Source organism: Triticum aestivum, chromosome 5B (assembly GCF_018294505.1).
Source record: "Triticum aestivum cultivar Chinese Spring chromosome 5B, IWGSC CS RefSeq v2.1, whole genome shotgun sequence".
NCBI classification, from domain to species: Eukaryota; Viridiplantae; Streptophyta; class Magnoliopsida; order Poales; family Poaceae; genus Triticum; species Triticum aestivum.
Window position 1 is genome coordinate 400,902,955 of NC_057807.1, and position 19,761 is coordinate 400,922,715.

Here is a 19,761-nt window from a genome sequence, read left to right on the forward strand (position 1 = left end):
TACTCAAAAAATTAGTTAACTACACATAGCACATTAATGACATACAAATTCACTACTGAAGAAATAATAAAGAAATTCAGTTAACTAATCAAGAAATTCAGTCAACTACACATAGCACATTAAGGCATACAAATTCACTACTGAAGAAATAACTAAAATTTGAACTTAACTGGACCTTTAGCTTTATCTGAGCTTTCTAAACTTTTGACAGTGTGACTTAATTTGTACTAACCTTCTAGGCACAGGTTAGGAACCTTCTGCCAGTATCAACTGATTCAAATGCCACAAGCTTCTCACACAAAGTTCCATGCTGACATGTAAAGCTAGGCAGATCTATTGCTAGGCCTCTCCATTCCTCACAGAAGATTGTGGCAGGAGCCTAAAAAAATCATATTGGATTCAAAATGAAGAAAGAAACCCTAGCTGTTGGTAACCCTAGTAGGAGATGAGGAGGAGATGACCAACCTTACTGGTAACCGAGTCGTCTTCAGAAGATCTAGGGAGATCATCCCACGACACCATGGCCGAGGAAGAATAGAAGAAGGGGAACGAGTGGTGATGGATCCGGTGGTGGAAGAACAGAGAAGAAGGAAACTTGTGACTGGGGAGTAAGAAAAGGTAGATCTGGTGGTTGTGGACCAAAGGCAGGCGTATAATGCAAGTTGTAGGGTGCCAGTGTGCATGGGATGCTCTTTAGTTCTTTTCAGTCCAGAATAAGTTCATTTACATTTCATATCAATCCAGCTCTGTTAACTAAATATTTTTTCAGTTAAGTTCAGTTACACTTTGGCTATATCAATCAAGCTCACTTAACTAAACCTTTTTTCAGTTAAGTTCAGTTAACTGATTTGTTCTCCATATAATGATTTTTGCTGTGTAAACATAAATTTTTGGCTACATTGTTCTCCACATACATGTTGGCTCAGAAAAGACAAATACAAAGTTCAGCTGAGAAAAGACAAACTTAACTGATATTTTTCAGTTAAGTTCAGCTGAGAAAAGACAAAGTTAACTAAATATCACTACAAAAAAATACACTTCCGTGATGATACATGTTTGTCATAGTAAGTCGCATTTTTTTGTCATGCATGTACATCCATGACGATTTTATGACAGAATCAAGATAGTCATACTTGTGCTGTCGTAGAAGTGTTCCATGACATTACCAAAATTATCATCATGGAAGTGTCCACTTCCATGACGATAAATCACGCGTCGCATAAGTGCTTTCGTCAAGGGTGACTGACACGTGGCATCCACCGTAACGGAACACCGTTAAGCTATCGGGTCCGATTTTGGATCCGCTAACCCATTAATAGCCCCGGCCAATGGGGATTTTCCACGTGTAAAATCATCATTGGCTGGAGGAAACACGTGTCGGCTCACCGTTGGGACAGATGTCATCCACTCATTGGACAGAAGGCGCCTATGATACGTCGACACGTGGCACGGCCCAACAGAGGCCCATTCTTGTGAAAAGGCCGGCCCTTTTGACTTGGTCAAAAGGTGGCGGGCCGGCCCATGTAAAGCCTGTTAACGACCTGTTCGCATATAGCCCATTTACAGCCCGCTAACCCCAGGCCCGTTATGCCCTATCCGAATTAGGCCCAGTAGCGTCATCTGGGCCACCCAATATGATTCCATCCCGTTTTCACTTCTGGCCCATGTATGGCCCATGACATCTTTCGACCCATATAAGGCCCTATGTAACTCTTGGCCTATTAACGGCCCGTGGTGAAACTGGCCCGTAATGAACAGTGTATTACTTTACACCCATTAACGGCCCGTGGTGAAACTGGCCCATAATGAACAGTGTATCACTTATTCACTTTATACCCATTAAGGGCCCGCTATTCCGTTGGGCCGTTTCCAGCCCATGTTATCTTTCGGCCTACTCAGATCCCATTTATTCTTGGGCGCATTTCCAGCATTCGTTTACTTACGGCCCATTACTGTTATTTTCTGCTTATGGGCCAAATTCAGCTCGTGGTTACAGTCGGCCCGTTTGTGGTCCGTTAACACATTGGGACGTTTTCATAGCGTCATGAAATATGGCCTATTAACGGTGGCCCATTATGGTTGGCCCATGAACAGACGATTCCAACTCTAGCCCGTTTACGGCCGTAATGCGACCTGTTATTGGCCCATGTTTGGCCAATCGATCATACTGTCCGTATAAGGCCCATTGATCATACGACCCGTAGAAGGCCCATTGTTTGTACGGCCCGTAGAAGGCCCATTGTTTCTACGGCCCGTAGAAGGCCCACTGTTTCTACGGCCCGTAGGAGGCCCAGTGTCACTAAAGTAAATATTAGCCCATGATTATTGTGGCCTAGTTTTAAAAAATAGGTTATTGCAGCCACTAGCAAACCGCGGAAAAAGAACTGCAATGACTACAAGCAAACAAATAAATAAGACAACAAGGAAATAAATAAGCCAGCAACTTACGCTAGGCTATCACGGCTATCACACATATTACATCCACTGGGCATCAAAGTTCGCCACCAGTGCAAATAAATGCGCCGACAAAAGAATATACAAAATTGAGAGCACTTCAGAAGGCACTAGGCCTGGCCAAGTCCCCCCCCAAACAGCTGAAGAAGCTGAGTAGACCTCAGTTGTGTCAACGATAGATGCATCTACACTAGATTTAAGGCATGATGGTGCGCATGGCAGTCCTCTAACATCTTCATTGCATCTTTGACTTCAAGTTGGAGCTGAGCTGAAGCAAGCCTTTCCGCTTTAAGTTGAGACTGAAGAAGTCGAACTGATTGAGGCAGTGACTGCACAGAGGTTGTCTCACACCTGCTGGTGAGTAGCTTCAACTCACTGTCTTCATCAAGACAGGACCTTGGGGTTATCTCGCTGTCCTCAAGATGGTTTGGCTCACTATCTTCCCTAAAGTTCTGCCTAGCGTAAGAGATACGACTCTGAAAGAGAAACAAGGAGACACGTAACAGGTTTCACAATTATATAAGCAAATAAATGGATTTGTTCTGCATAAGGAACATGTTTTTACAACTACAATTTGAAACTGGTAGTTGTTGCAAACATCCAATCAGATGTAAACAGCAAAGAAAACAATAGTGGAAGCAATGATGCCTATCCAAATCTATACTAGAACAAAGTTTGAAGGCTTGAGAAGGATGAACTTACATTACATGTTAACACGGGCTGGACAAAGCCCTTCTCCATGTTGATGGAAGGATAATTCAATAAATTCCCCAAAGAAAATTCTTTATAAGCGTTGCCATTATTCTACATTTTGCAAAGAGTAAATATAGATCAAATAATATTGGAAGAAACAGATGATAATGAAGCTCAGGTGCAGACTGATGATACATAATCAAATAGCAATTAATTAAGTACAGCGTTACAGGGCAAAAGGGAGAGAGGTACTGACAAGAGCAATGCAGAGCCCATTATTGTTTTGAGATCGTACGATTCTTTGAGCAAGGAGATTCATCTGAAATTAGTTTTCATACAAGAGAGAAGGTAAGGCACAAGCAGAAATTTAGGAGTTCAAATTTTGAATTGATATCATAGACAATACCTGACGCTGGGCTCCCAGCAGTTCTAATAGGGGTTTGGCCACTGGAGTAGGGGTAAAGTGTGGTACAGTTGGGCCTGTGTTTTCTGTGGCTGATGATCTATCTGATTTAACAGGTACCACTACCTTTTCCAAATACCTAGTTTGTACTCCTTGAGGATCTGCACTCACCCTCTTCCTTTTGGACATCTATCACGAAAGAACAACATTTGACTGGAAAAACATAGTGTGACGACACATGGAATAGGTACAAAAAATGGATAGTTATGGCATATACTCATATATGATGCTTAAACTAAGCAGATGGTGTAACAAAGTAGAAGAAATGCAAGAGGCCAGATGCAAAATATGTGCGACCAATACAACTTTGCAAAGTTAGAGCAAGCACCTTGATGGGTGAATAAGATAGGCCATCCTCTACCATGCCAAGTTTGTTAACCAGTGGATCGTTCCGCAATATTCCTCTCGTGCGCCCATTCTCATATTCATTTTGATAATGTTCAATATCTGACATGCATGAAAACATAAAAACAAGTGAGATTTTCTTTGTAATGCAGAAGTGATTCTAATCCAATACTGCCTCCCTGTAAACCCCTTTGTGCTATCTCTGCAATTCTTTTAAAAGATGCCATGCATGCTGTAATTTATTGTGTGCATTAATATAATGTGGCCTACTCCTCAAAATATGAGAGCTCCAGAAGTGATGACACTTCGCAGATGATAGCTTCAACATATAGTAAAGAAGAACAAGTCGACCTGACCTGACAGATTCGAAATATACCAAGGGAGAACAACTCTACCTGACCAGTCGACCGCAAGAGAAGAGTATCATCTTAAAGAAGAGCAGAAGTGCAAGCGGATTGAAGATATTACAAGTGTTTCAATACAATGTGGGTTGGTCACCCATGATGAACCAGAGCGCACAGAGAAATACTATTCTTTCCAGTCTCTCCATATGTGGCTCACATGCATTTTGAAACTAAAGTAGGAACATTTAGCTAACCAATTAAACATCTCTCAGTTTTACTAATATCAGCAATAATATCATATATGAATTTGTACAACTAAGCTTGTTTAGCTCGATCGGTGGAGCAGTGCTATTATGACACGAACCACGTAGGCTGATTGTGGTCATCATAAAATGGGGAAAACATAAGCATGATCAGTACAGTGTTGACCGTGGCAGTGGGATGGCAGATCTGAAGCTACAAACCGCGCAAAGGGTAGTTAGCAACCGATGTTTTCTTTGAAATAACAACTTAGATTTGGTATGGACAAGAAAGTACGGTCAACAAGTGACAAAGAAATGCAATTATGCTGTCTCTCTATATGTCGTGACATGCATTTGCAAACTCAAGTGGGACCTTTAGCACCAATTAAATGTGTCAGTTAACTAATATCAGTATCATATCACAATCATATTTGAACAACTAAGCTTTCGTATTCTGAGTGTTGTGTTGTTTAGCTTGAAGGGTGGAGTAATGCTAGTACGACAGAAAGCACCTACGGAGATCATAGTAGAGTAGATAAAAGGGGAAAACCCTAAGCATCAACAGAAAAATCAGGAAAGTGGAACTAGCTGGACCAGTGGGTGGCGCACATGCTTTTTGAAACGAATATAGGAACATTAGGTGACCAATTAAACGTTATCTGTTTTAGTGATATGAGCATCATATCAGATTCGTATTTCAACACGTAAGCTTTGGGTTGAGGTCTTGAGGAGCAGTGCTAGCACGACACGAAGCACCTACGATGATGGTAGTGAATATAAAGGGGGGAAACCATAAGCTTTATGAGTATAGTGCCCGTGCCATGGCGGATCTGAAGGTGCAAACCGGACAAAGCTACTTCGCAACCAATGTTTGCTTTCAACAAGCCACTACGATTTGGTACGGACAAGAAAAGTATAGTAAACAAATTATGATCTATTTTCCGGGTGAGATCAATAACTCAAGCACATATGGAAGAGTACCACCTCTCTTGCGACGCCGTGTAGGCCTATGCTGATACGTTGAGGGTGCTACGGGTGCGATGGCTGTCAGCGGCGGGGAAGAAGACTTTAGACGGCAGACGACCGGGTAGGGGGAAATATCCTGTTGCCGTGGACGAGGCGGTCGTAGGAGCGGCAATGGCAAGGTGGACGACGGCGCCGATGAAGCGAGAGGAGGGGATGAAAGGATCCTGGTCCAGCGCCGTGGATGAGAGACGTCCATCTCTTACAGTGGACGACGGGGTAGGGGTAGCGGCTCCGACAAGGTGGAGGATGGGGTGGCGGACGGAGGAGGCTGGCCGCAGTGCGGAGGTTGTCGTGCCGCCGATGGTGTATGAATGGGGAAATGGAGGGGAGGGGGGCGATCTCAAACTTTGGGACGCGCTTCTCTGAAATGGGGGAAAGTTACGAACTTATCCCCCGTTTAAAATTTCAGACATCACATCAGTTGGGGATAGGACGGTAATCTTGCATCTCCCAAATATTTGTCGGTAACTATTTCGGGCAAGGAGAGGGTGTTTTTCCGCCCACGGTTGGCGCCCACGATGTATGAATGGGGCTGACAGGTAGGGCGGTTGTGTCACGTCTGATGGAAGTTACACATCTGCCCCTATTTAAAATATTAGCCTACATCGATTTCGGACGAGGAGAGTTTGTTTTGCTGCCCATCGTGTATGAATGGGGAAATGGAGGAAGAGACACATGTCTTTCGGACGAGCTTGAATCAAATGTATTTTGCCGCCCACGTTTGGCGCCCACCGTGTCTGAATGGGCTCAGAGGCCGTCGTGTCACGTCTGATTGAAGTTACTAGTCTACCCCTATCGACAGTAGTGTAAATCCGGTCGATAAGGATGTCAAGTGTCAGGGGTAGACAGTAATTTTCCATCTCGCAAACACTTGCTTCGGGCAGCCCACAAATTATAGTGGGTGTTTAGCCGCTTCGTTCAAAACTTGGGAGAATTAGCATTCACGTTTGCCCTGGGACCTAGCAAACTAAATTCAAATCCAGTTTGTATTCGATTACGAATATCCACAGATAATTATACGTTTTGTTATTTATTTCTTCAAAACCACAACAAAGATTTATTTCACCTTTATATATGATTATGATTTAGAAATACCGTGATCTTCAAATTCAGTAGGTTGGATACACTCTGATTCAAACAGTTATTTCATCCAATACAATATGCTCACACGAAAAACAGTTCACCTTATGTCAATCATACAAGTACTGAGGATTACCTCGCCTAAAAATTTCGGATCATTACAACACATGGACAACATGGAATTCCGGACAACATAGGGGGTCTTGCAACATAATCCATTCAGAGACATGACACAACATGCAAGTACAATAATCTAATGACAATTTCAACTGGTATCTAAAGAAGAACCGGGATTACCTTGGGCTTCAGATAGCAGAAACAGCAAGACCTCCTCCATCTTCAAATGCAACATTCTTACTTCCTCCAATTCTTGGGTTGCTTGCATAATGCGTGTCGCTAATTCCGTAATTTCCAGCCTCAAGATAAAGATTACCTCATTCATGGCAGCCACACCATCTCTTTCTGCCTCTAGTAGAGCCTCAAGCACTATAATATCTGTGCTCAGACTGCTCTCCGGCGGTGTTGCCTCTGAACTGCTACCATCTGGTAACATGGATGGCGCACTGCTTCCACAAATAGATTCTGGGGTTGTACATTGTGTCCTAGTGTGAACGACATCCTGAAAGGTTTCCGCTGGACATAAGTAAGAGATAGTTATCGTATGATCCAGGCAGTAAGCTTACATGGTAAACGACGGACGAATTATTGCCGAGCATGGCAAACTATATTTAAATGGTTCGAAGCAGCATCAGCCGAAAAGAAATTAAAATGGTAAGATGAAAGTTGAAAGGGAGTGTACAACCGCTATATTTAAGTTGCCAAGGCATCTAAGCAGTTGAAATAATCTTAGAAAGCACTTAACAGTGTGGCCTCATATAAACTACGAAGACAGTCTTGTGATGAAGTTGAGAGGAAAAGTTAAGGACTAAAATGAAATAGGCATGCATTTCTTTATGATAGTACAGCAGGCACTGCTGACATATTGGCCAACTCAGGTATAACGTAACAACAATAAAGCATTCGAATCAAGCAATACAGCAAAGCAGACAACTGAACTATTTGTAATTCGGTAGGATTACACGTTGAGGGCACAAGCCAAGAAAGCAGCCCACCCGCATTGCATTTAACATGTACTAAAACACACTGGCTTACCATATGTTGCTGTGAAGCCTAGCTGCTGTTGCAATGTTCTTTGAAGATATCGTCAGCATCCCGTGGTTGCAAATCTAGTTGTTGTAGTTTATTTTGTACCATCTATTTAGGTAAAATTAATTTTAATCGCATGCACTGGTCCGACTTGATCATCAATGGTTCATCTAAACTAATGAAAGAAGGGTGTGTGCATACACAACAACATATCTGCTTCCCTCTATTTTTGTGCTTGTTCGAGGTGCCAGCACCAAAAGAACAAATATTTTGCTTGATGGGGTTGGCAACTCCATAATAATAGAAGCATCAAATTAGTCATGCAACTTGGGAAGATCAAGAACACACAAACAAGTAATGAACAGAGGCTCGGAGCAGTGATGTAATAGCTAGCATCAGAAAATGTAGGGTAAAACAAACAAAAAGCAGCGGAACCACATGCTAGTTTGCTGATGTGTAATTAACCATAGAGAACATGAAGCAGTCTGATGGAACCAACAAGTGGCATCAGAACAAAACTAAAGCATATTAACTATATGTGCATTGGTATGTAATTTAACACATGTAACATGTTCACTGCCAGAAGTATGGCCCTACAGGTGCAAGCAGAATAACGTGTCTCATGAAAAACTGAATGATGCCTTGAAGAAATTCAAAGGTGCGGTGCTTATGCTAGGAAAGTGAACGTAGGCGCCGGCCGTTGGATAATAGTACCTGATTCTCGGCGGCATATGGGTATCGTTGTCATACTTGATAGCTAAGGGTCGTCGATGGTGCTCGTGTTGCAGTTGAGTTTGGGTCAGCTGTCGCCGTCACTGAAGCTGCTCCTGTGCTACGGTTGCGGTGCTTGTCGACATACAAGAAAGCTCATCTGTGGTAAGTGAACAGTTGCACGATAAAGAGAAAAACCAAAGGAGTACAAATCGAAATAACCTGATGAGGCTGCGGAGTCGGTAAAGGAGGGCCGATGGAGTTGAATATGGCATCCGGTGCAGTGGACGAAGGCTTTGGCAGGCGCGTTGTATAGTGCTTTCGGTGAGGCGGATCTGTTACGTTGGACGAGGGCTTGTATGAAGGGCCAGCGAAGGGGCGGACGAGGGAGTCAGTGAAGGGCCTACGCTGTGGTGGAGGGCACCGATTAAGCAGATCCAGTGCGGTGGACCATGATGGTGGTCAAGGAGATCTGGAGCGGTGGACAAGCCAGTCGCTGAAGCGGCTCCGGTGAAGTGGTGAGTTGGCAGTTGGGGGTTCCAAGGTGCGGAAGGTAGATCCGGAGGGGTGTGAGGTCCACCGCTGCGGTGGAGGACTAGATTCGGCGGCTTGCCGTGGTTGGGAGGGTCGGGGAGGGGAAGGGAAGGGGCTCTGGGGAAGAATGTTGGGGGCAAAGAGGGGAAAACAATGGAGTTCCCAAAGCAGCCCTTTTCCGTTCATGTGGCAGGGGTAAAACAGGAATATCACAGGGCTAAAATTTCGGGCGCGTGATATTTCGATGTGAGCGAGAAGTTGCGCCTAAAATTATAAGTATTCTGCTCTCGCACGGCCGACTATGATATCATGGCCGGAAATTTGTTTGTTTTGCACGCAAAAAAAATGTGCAAGTTTTGAAAATCAATGTCTCCAACTCGAAACTTAGATTGTCCATTCAATTCAAATATAGATCATTGAGCTACTACAAGAAAATACCATCATACGGTCCAATTCAAATGAAATTCCAAATGTGTTTATCCTAAATATGATGACAAAAGCAAAAATGTGTATGTGTATGAATAAAGTGGATGATTATAAAGTTTGAACATGCCCGTATGTGTATATCTCTAGGTTTGATATATGAATTTGAAATCACGAAATCCCGGCTTAAAAAATGTACCTCCGTTTAAATGAATTACAAAAGCTAATGATGGAGTCGAATTCCAAAATTCCAATCTTAGGTTTGTAATTCTGGTACATCAAGGTATATCACGCATGTTCAAAAGTATCGTTATCTCATACTACAAACTGTGAAACAAATGGATCAACCATGAGTGGACAATATCTCAATTACGCTAATGTCCCTCAAATATAGACACCTCACTCTTTATCTGAAGTCAACCCGCCCCCCCACCACCACCACACACACACACATAGAGAGAAGTCGTTCTCTCCCCCAAACACCAACACATGAGCACATTAACACCCCTCTCTCTGTAAAGTACGTACCCCAACATAGGTCTCTATCACTTTGTCTCTCGGGCATGCACACATCTCTTCCCTCACTCTCTAGGTCTCCCGCTATCTCTCTTACCCAAGCGCACGCACTATGTAGAGTGTATATTTCCCATACACACAAAACGTCGCCCCCAAACGTCTATCTCCCTAGTTATGTGGTTCTCGCGCACTCACCTCACACACCACCCCCACCACAAACAAGCACACTTTGTCTCCTTGTGCACCACTCTCCTCTTTCTATCTCCCCCACATGCGGACCCGCCCCAGCTCCTTCCCTGCATACATATATGTCGTGACTCTTTGCATAGCTCCCTAATGTATAATCGTTCTCGATTTTGCACATTGTTCTCTACACCATCTATTCTAGATCTCTCGTGAAGTCCCTATCACACACACGATGACTCGCTTCCCTTGCGTCTCCATTCATAGGCCAATTTCGGACAACATCAACATTGTCTCCCTATCTATACGCCATTTATGGACACAAATGACCCCTCTCGCCCCCTCTCTTCCTCTCTCTCTCTCTCTCCGTCGCTGGATCTCTCTTTCTCTCGCTCTCACACCCCTCTCCCACACACACACTCGATGTCTCTTCCAAATAGTCTGCTCCCCCAGCCCGCCCCCATGTTATCCCATTACTACACATGTCACACCATTCCCCCTTCCCTTATACTAGGTTTACATCATCAGTGGTCTCTCTACTCCATGTACACTCTCTCCCTCTCACACACAAACGCGTGCACAAACACACACAAACACGCACAAACACCCATTTATCTGGATCCTCATCTCTCCCTATGTCCGCATGTGTATCTCACACACTCACTCTCCAATTATGTATATGTGTCTCCACGTTACACAACACAAAGCCCCATGTACATGTCTCTCTCTATCCTCCACACACATAGACACAAAGAATCTGTTATCATTGCCCCAGTCTCTAACATATCACACACGCACACTGTCTCTCTCTCTCTCTCGCAAACACGCTCATCAAGGGTTTCCCCGTGAATAACTTACCGTCTATTCATCAACAGTCGTGGCAGTACGCGAACACGAGATGTGAAAAAGAATAAATCTACACGTGCTTAGACCACCTAGTATGACTCGCCCCGGGCATAAAAACCGAAGACCGAAGACCGAACCCGAAAAGACCGAGACCGAACCCGAAAAGACCGAATTAGAAAAGACCGAATAAAAAATGGTCTGTGCAAATAGAAGACCAAACTAGTTTCGATCTGATCGGTCATGCTTTGTTTAGGACCGAATAGCCCGTATAGACCGATTAATAAAAGCCCATCCTAAGGCCCGTCCGGCCAAGCCCAATGGTCACGCACAAGACCCAACTACAGAGTCTAGTACACGACCTCACATCCCGATTCACAGAAGCCACGGGCAGCCAATCTCTCGTTCTCCCACTGCTAACCCTAGCCGCCGCCTGCTACTTCCCTCGATGCGCGTCGTGCGCCCCTGAACGAAGACCGGCGCCCGAGCGGCGGCCCTGGCCGGTGAAGAACGGCGCCCCAGCGGCGGCCCTGGCAGGTGAAGACGGGCGCTGCAAGCGGCGGCCCTGGCGGTGAAGACTATCGCCTCGCGCCGCCTCCAACCTCAACCTCCCGTTGGTCGCTCTACCGCCTCGCGGCCGTCCGCCGCCGGTGCTCCACCTCCCGACGACCAGTTCAACCACTGCAGTTCGTCATGACTCACCACTACCCGTCCTCTTCCAGGTCACTCGCAGCTGAAGGTGAGCTACCCCATCTCTCTGTAAACCTGTGATTCCCACGAAAATAAGCACTGCTACAGAATGTATTTTGTAGGCAATACATGCCCTTGCTTTGTGTCAAATGTTAGCACTTGGGGACAACAAATAGAACACTGTATTTGTGCTTGTTTTGTGTCAAATGTTAACAGCTTCAATACTTTAGTACTGCATACACAGTAATGTATTTGTGCTTGTTTCCTGAATATATATATATATACATGGTGTATATTTATGTTGTGATTTGATCAAGTTAATGTTGTTTGACAGACCAATGTCCTCTTTTTTAGATGTTTTCTGAACATGATGAGTGAGGGAGTCCTGGATTAGGGGGTGCCCGGATAGCCGGACTACCATCATCAGCCGAACTATCATCGGCCGGACTATCATCATCGACCGGACTCCAAGACTATGAAGATACAAGATTGAAGACTTCGTCCCGTGTCCGGATGGGACTTTCCTTGGCGATACGGATACGTAGATTTCCTACCATTGTAACCGACTCTATGTAACCCTAGCCCTCTCCGGTGTCTATATAAACCGGATGGCTCTAGTCCGTAGGACAACAACAACAACAACCATTACAATCATACCATAGGCTAGCTTCTAGGGTTTAGTCTCCTTGAACTCGTGGTAGATCCACTCTTGTAAACATCCACAATATCAATATCAATCAAGCAGGATGTAGGGTTTTACCTCCATCAAGAGGGCCTGAACCTGGGTAAAACATCGTGTCCCTTGTCTCCTGTTACCATCCGCCTAGATGCATAGTTCGGGACCCCCTACCCGAGATCCGCCGGTTTTGACACCGACATTGGTGCTTTCATTGAGAGTTCCTCTGTGTCGTCACCGATAGGCTTGATGGCCTCTTCAATCGACAACGACGTAGTCCTGGGTGAGACTTTTCTCCCCGGATAGATCTTCCTATTCGGCGGCTTCGCACTGCGGGCCAACTCACTTGGCCATCTGGAGCAGATCGAAAGCTACGCCCCTGGCCGTCAGGTCAGGTTTGGAAGCCTAAACTTCACGGCCGATATCCGCGGGGACTTCATCTTCGATGGATCTGAGCCACAACCGAGCGTGCCGCGCTGTCACGATGGGCACGACCTAACTCTGCCGCTGGACAGCACCTTGGAGGCCGCACACAAATCCGCTCCGACCCATAGTCCGGAGCCGATCGCTCAGATCGAGGACGGATGGCTGGACACCGCCTCGGGAGCTGCAACTTCTACGGTGATGGAGCCGAACACTTACCTTGTCCCGCATAAAGCTCATGACTCCGAGGTGTCGGACTCTCTGTCGGACTCCGAACCTCTTGCCCCCCTGCCAGTCGAATCCGACTGGGCACCGATCATGGAATTCACCGCTGCGGACATCTTTCAGCACTCACCCTTCGGCGATATCTTAAATTCGCTGAAGCATCTCTCGCTATCCAGAGAGCCCTGGCCGAACTACGGCCAGGATGGTTGGGACGCGGACGACGAAGAAATTCAGAGCCCACCCACCACCCACTTCGTAGCCACCGTCGACGATCTAACCGACGTACTCGACTACGACTCCGAAGACATCGACGGTATGGACGACGATGCCGAAGAATATCAAGAACCAGTGCCTACAGGACACTGGAAGACCACCTCGTCATACGACATATATATGGTGGACACCCCAAAAGATGGGGACGGCGAAGAAGCAACGGAGGCCGATTCCTTAAAGAAACAGCCCAAGCGCCGACATCAGCGGCGCCGCTCTAAATCCCACCACAGCAAGAATAGAGATTCCGGCACAGGAGATAATAACACCCCAGAAAGTGCCGAAGACAACCCCCTCCAGCACGATCCAGCGCAGGAGGAGGCAGAAGCAAGCCCTCACGAGAGGGCGGCAGACGAAGAGGTCGAGGATGATAATTACTTACCTCCCTCTGGAGACGAGGCAAGCCTCGACGACGACGAATTCGTCGTGCCTGAGGATCCCGTCGAACAAGAGCGTTTCAGACGCAGGCTAATGGCCACGGCAAACAGCCTAAAGAAAAAGCAGCAACAGCTTCAAGCTGATCAAGACCTACTGGCCGACAGATGGACCGAGGTCCTCGCGGCCGAAGAGTATGAACTCAAACGCCCCTCCAAAAGTTACCCAAAACGCAAGTTGCTCCCCCGACTAGAGGAGGAAGCGTACAAACCTGCATCACCAGCGCACAATACGGCAGACCGACCACATCGTGGCCATGACAGAGAGGCGTGCAAGCCCTCCACCAAAACCGTACCCCGGCACCGCTCAAAAAGCATGAAGCCACGGGGGAACGCGCCGGACTTGCGGGATATATTGGAGGACAAGGCAAGACAATCCAGATCTATCTATGGATCACGTGGGCGCCCTAAGACCCACGACGAATACCGTCGCGCCAGATACAGCTACTCCGGCCGGGCCGAACACAGCAGACAACGCTCTCTCGAGCTATGTCGCGATATTGCTCAATACAGAGGCGCTGCACACCCACTATGCTTCGCTGACGAAGTAATGGATCATTAAATCCCTGAAGGGTTTAAACCCGTTAATATCGAATCCTACGATGGCACAACAGACCCCGCGGTTTGGATTGAGGATTATCTCCTCCATATACATATGGCCCGCGGCGACGATCTTCACGCCATCAAATATCTCCCGCTCAAGCTTAAAGGACCAGCTCGGCATTGGCTTAACAGCCTGCCTGCAGAGTCAATTGGATGCTGGGAAGACCTGGAAGCCGCATTCCTCGACAACTTCCAGGGCACGTATGTGCGACCACCGGACGCAGATGACCTAAGCCACATAATCCACCAGCCAGACGAATCGGCCAGGCAATTCTGGACACGATTCTTAACAAAGAAAAATCAAATCGTCGACTGTCCGGATGCAGAGGCCCTCGCTGCCTTCAAACATAACATCCGTGACGAGTGGCTGGCCCGGCACCTAGGACAGGAAAAGCCGAAATCCATGTCAGCCCTCATGTCACTCATGACCCGCTTCTGCGCGGGAGAGGATAGCTGGCTAGCTCGCAGCAACAACCTCAGCAAAAACGCTGGCAGTCCGGATACCAAGGACCGCAATGGCAGGTCGCGTCAAAACAAAAACAAACGCCGCATTAACGGCGACAGCAATGAGGATACGGTAGTCAACGCCGGATTCCGAGGCTCCAAGCCCGATCAACGGAAGAAGCCATTCAAAAGAACCACTCCGGGCCCGTCCAATTTGGACCGAATACTCGACCGCTCCTGTCAAATACATGGAACCCCCGAAAAGCCAGCTAACCACACCAACAGAGATTGTTGGGTATTCAAGCAGGCAGGCAAATTAATCGCCAAAAACAGTGACAAGGGGCTACACAGCGATGACGAGGAAGAGACCCGGCTGCCGAACAATAGAGGACAAAAGGGATTCCCCCCTCAAGTTCGGACGGTAAACATGATATACGCAACGCATATTCCCAAGAGGGAGCGGAAGCGTGCACTAAGGGACGTATACGCGATGGAGCCAGTCGCCCCAAAATTCAACCCATGGTCCTCTTGCCCGATCACTTTCAATCGAAGAGACCATCCGACTAGTATCCGCCATGGCGGATTCGCCGCATTGGTTTTAGACCCAATCGTCGATGGATTTCACCTGACAAGAGTCCTAATGGACGGCGGCAGTAGCCTGAACCTGCTTTATCAGGATACAGTGCGCAAGATGGGCATAGACCCTTCAAGGATTAAACCTACAAAGACAACCTTCAAAGGCGTCATACCAGGTGTCGAGGCCAGTTGTACAGGCTCAGTTACACTGGAAGTGGTCTTCGGATCCCCGGATAATTTCCGAAGCGAGGAGTTAATCTTCGACATAGTCCCGTTCCGCAGTGGCTATCACGCTCTGCTCAAACGAACCGCGTTCGCAAAATTCAACGCGGTGCCGCATTATGCATACCTTAAGCTCAAGATGCCAGGACCTCGTGGAGTCATAACGGTCAATGGAAACACGGAACGCTCCCTCCGAACAGAGGAACATACAGCGGCTCTCGTGGCAGAAGTACAGAGCGGCCTTTTAAGGCAATTTCCGAGTCCGGCCGTTAAAAGACCGGACAAGGCCAAATGCGCCCGGAGCAACATCAACCAAGACCACCTGGCACGTTCCGAGCACGCGTAGCAATGTGGCCTCAACCCCAGCCCTCGCACAATCGTAAGACAAACTCTCCGCGTACATAATTACGCCCTGGAGATACCGTGTGCATATGGGGAGAGGCACAACGACAACAGACCCAGAGTGCGGTTCGACCACACCAGGGGCTCCCAAGTGTGTCGCTCTTTTTTATCTTTTATTTCTCTCTTTTTTCTACAGAACTTTGTCCGGCGGTGAACCTGCCGAACTCATGATGCAACAGCCAGGGAGGGACAAAGGCTGCAACGAACACTCAGGTGGTCTCCATTACGAGCATTAAATTTGTTAAATACACCATTCCGCGGCCTACCCCTGGAGGGAGACGCCTTTAATTCGTCCAATCCCTTGCTTTCCGCACTATTTGTATCATTCCGCACTCATGGCAGATCTTCTCGAATAAAATGCAGCACTTTTTTCCCATAATTGCATTACCTTATATATATATATATATGTTCATTTACGACATGTTGCATCCGCACAGTTTGGTACGGCCAAATACACCAGGGGCTTATGTTCCCCGCATTATGGTGTGATAAAGACCGCACACTTTCACAAGTGCGGCACCCCGAACTTATAGCATTATATGAATCGGCTCTGAATCATGTCTTGGGTCAATAGTTGGGTTTGCCCGGCTCCCATGTTTGGCACCTTACGTTCCGTTCTATCGGCTAAGGTAGCACTGGGAGAACCACTGCGATTGCGCCCCGGTTGAGCCGGGTTAACGCCTCAGTGGAGAAAGCTAAAACTGACTGTCATGATAAGGCGAGAGACTGGTCGCTGTTCGAGAGGTCTTTTTGGGTCCTTAAAGACCTACGCCGCTTCGAGCGAAGTTCCGGATAATGTCCGACGAAGGCGTGGATAGCGCCCCGAATTCGGTCTTCCGAATACTAGGGGCTTCGCTGAAATTTAAAATTATAGAATTCTATGGCTAAATGAGAGTGCTCAAGCACTATAAGTCCAGTTTCCTTGTTCGTTGTGTTGAGTGCCTCCCTAGATGGACCCAAAAATGGGAACAAGAGTGCTCAAGTTTATCCCGAACACCCCAGCACTCGTGGCATGGGGGCTAAAGCCGACGACTTGCCATCTCTCAGATTTAATAAACGGCCGCACAGAAGGTAATATTTTAAATTAACAAGCGTTGCTTAGCGCATATGAACAAAGTTTTCAGCGCACAGGATAACACATTGCGAATTTACTCAATAATTACATCCCTGGGGCACTCATCCGCAATCTTGCGGGCACCCTTCAGGACAGTCTTATAGTACATCTCGGGCGTACGATATTCCTTGCCCGCTGGTGGCGCGTCAGTGATTAGCTTCTCCGCATCCAGCTTGCCCCAATGCACCTTTGCGCGGGCAAGGGCCCGACGAGCACCTTCAATACAGGCGGAGCGCTTGATAACCTCCACCCAGGGGCACGCATCCACCAACCGTCGCACGAGGCCGAAGTAGCTCCCAGGCATGGCCTCTCCAGGCCACAGCCGGACTATGAGGCCCTTCATGGCCTGCTCGGCCGCCTTGTGGAGCTCGACCAGCTGCTTCAGCTAGTCGCTAGGGGGCACCGGATGGCCGGCCTCAGCATACTGAGACCAGAAGACCTTCTCCGTTGAGCTTCCCTCCTCGGCTCGGTAGAACGCGGCGGCATCAGACACACTGCGAGGCAGATCTGCAAACGCCCCTGGAGAGCTCCGAATTCGGGTAAGTAACACGTAATTTACATTCACATGCTTGCTTCGCATGAAAAACGCCTTACCTGCCGCTATCTTCCTCACCAACTCAATCTCCTGAAGGGACTTATGGGCATCGGCCTTGGCAGTTTTGGCACTTTCGAGAGCCGAGGCAAGCTCAGACTCTCGAGTCTTTGAGTCACGCTCCAAACTCTCATGCTTTTCCATGAGAGCCTGGAGCTCTTGCCGAACCACCGCCAGCTACGCCTCCTGCTTTTCTCACTCTGCCCGCTCCGCGGCCGCATTGCGTTCGGCCGCAGACACGGCCTCCTTCAGGGTCGCCACCTCGTTCGTGGCCCCTGCAGTACCCATGTTATCCTTGTTATTTTTTGTTGCAACCTAAATCCTTTTATGTAAGGTACAAGTTCAAAGTGGTGTTACTCACCTTCTTTGTCCCGGAGCTGCTTCTTGGCGCGGCCGAGCTTGCTTGGACCGCTCGAGCTCCTGCTTCAAAGCACTAACCTCCGCAGTCAGTGCGGCAGAGGTCAGCAGCGCAGCCTGCAACCCATATTGACATAATTTTTTAGCAACCCTGTGTATATCTTTTTTTTCTTCAGATCCTCAGTCCGGCTTTTCTTTCCGAACACCGAACCGAGCATCAGGGGCTACTATCTATGCGGTATTACATTGCATATTTTTATCTTCTTACCTCAAAGCCTGATAGAAGGCTACTGCAGGCTTCGGTCAGCCCGCTCTTGGCGAGCTGTACCTTCTGAATCACCGCACTTATAATAGTGCGGTGTTCTTCCTCGATGGAAGCGCTCTGGAGCGCCTCCAACAAATTGTCCGGCGCCTCCAGTTGGACGGAAGCCGCCGGCGTCACGGTCTTGCCCTTCGTGCGAAGGGGCCGCCGGCCGGACTCCGGAACCACTGCAGGTTCTGATGTGGAGTCTGGCGCAAAGTCCGGGAGGCTGCCTTGTGGCACCTCCGGAGCCTCCCCCTGATGGGTCCCTTCTTGGGATCCCACCTCGGCGTCCTTGGTGTCGCGAGGGGTGAAGGCGGTCGGGATGGATTCTACATCCGACGGAGCCAACGACCCGCTCGATGAAGCGGGGAGATCATCATTGGCCGGACTACAGGCAGCATGCGGCATCAGAATGACACTATGTGACGCAGAAAAAGAAATCATAAATCATTCAGGAATCCGGATACTTACGATCTCCCCGGAGGCCTGGCCCTTGAAGGCCACTCTTCCTCGCCAACGTTGATGTTGGCAGAGCTGTCCGGGGGAATAGTCCTTCCCCTCTTGGACCCTTCGGCCTTCCCTGTTGAGGAAGCCTTCCTCTTCCTCTCTCCCTCCTCTGGGAGAGAGTCCTCCTTCTCCTCCTCGTTTTCGGGGGAGGAGTCCGCCTCGGAGTCGTCGGACACCTGAAAGCAGGAACTCTTTCGAGCACCTGTGGCCTCCTTCTTGGCCTTCTTCTCCGGCACCACGTGCGGTGCTGGAACCAGCAGCCTCGCTAGACGGGCGTCTACTGGGTTTTCTGGCATGGGAGCCGGGCAGATAATCTGCTCCGCCTTCCTCATCCAGTCCTGTCAAAGGAAAAGGGGAAATTAAAACCCGCATAGAGTCAAACTATGAAAAGCAAGTGTCCCGTAAAGGGGTAGAATCACTTACCTCGTCGGCTTGGCGCTGCGAGCGAAATCCGCGATCTCCAGTCGCAGATGCGGGGGCTTCGGCGCCCTTAAACAGCACCCTCCAGGCGCCTTCGTATGTCATGTCGAAGAGCCCGCTCAGCGCCTGGTGCTGTTCCGGATTGAACTCCTACAGATTGAATGCCCGTTCTTGGCATCGGAGAATCCGGCGGACGAGCATGACTTGGACCACGTTAACCAGCCTGAGCTTCTTCACCAGCTTCTGGATACAGGCTTGGAGTCCCATCAGCTCCTCCGAACTACCCCACAGCAAGCCTTTCTCTTTCCAGGAGGTGAGCTGCATGGGGATACCAGATCTGAACTCGGGGGCCGCCGCCCACATAGGGTCGCGCGGCTCGGTGATATAGAACCACCCCGATTGCCACCCCTTGACGGATTCCACGAAGGCCCCTTCGAACCAAAGGACGTTGGGCATCTTGCCCAACATGGCGCCTCCGCACTCCGCTTGAGTGCCCTTC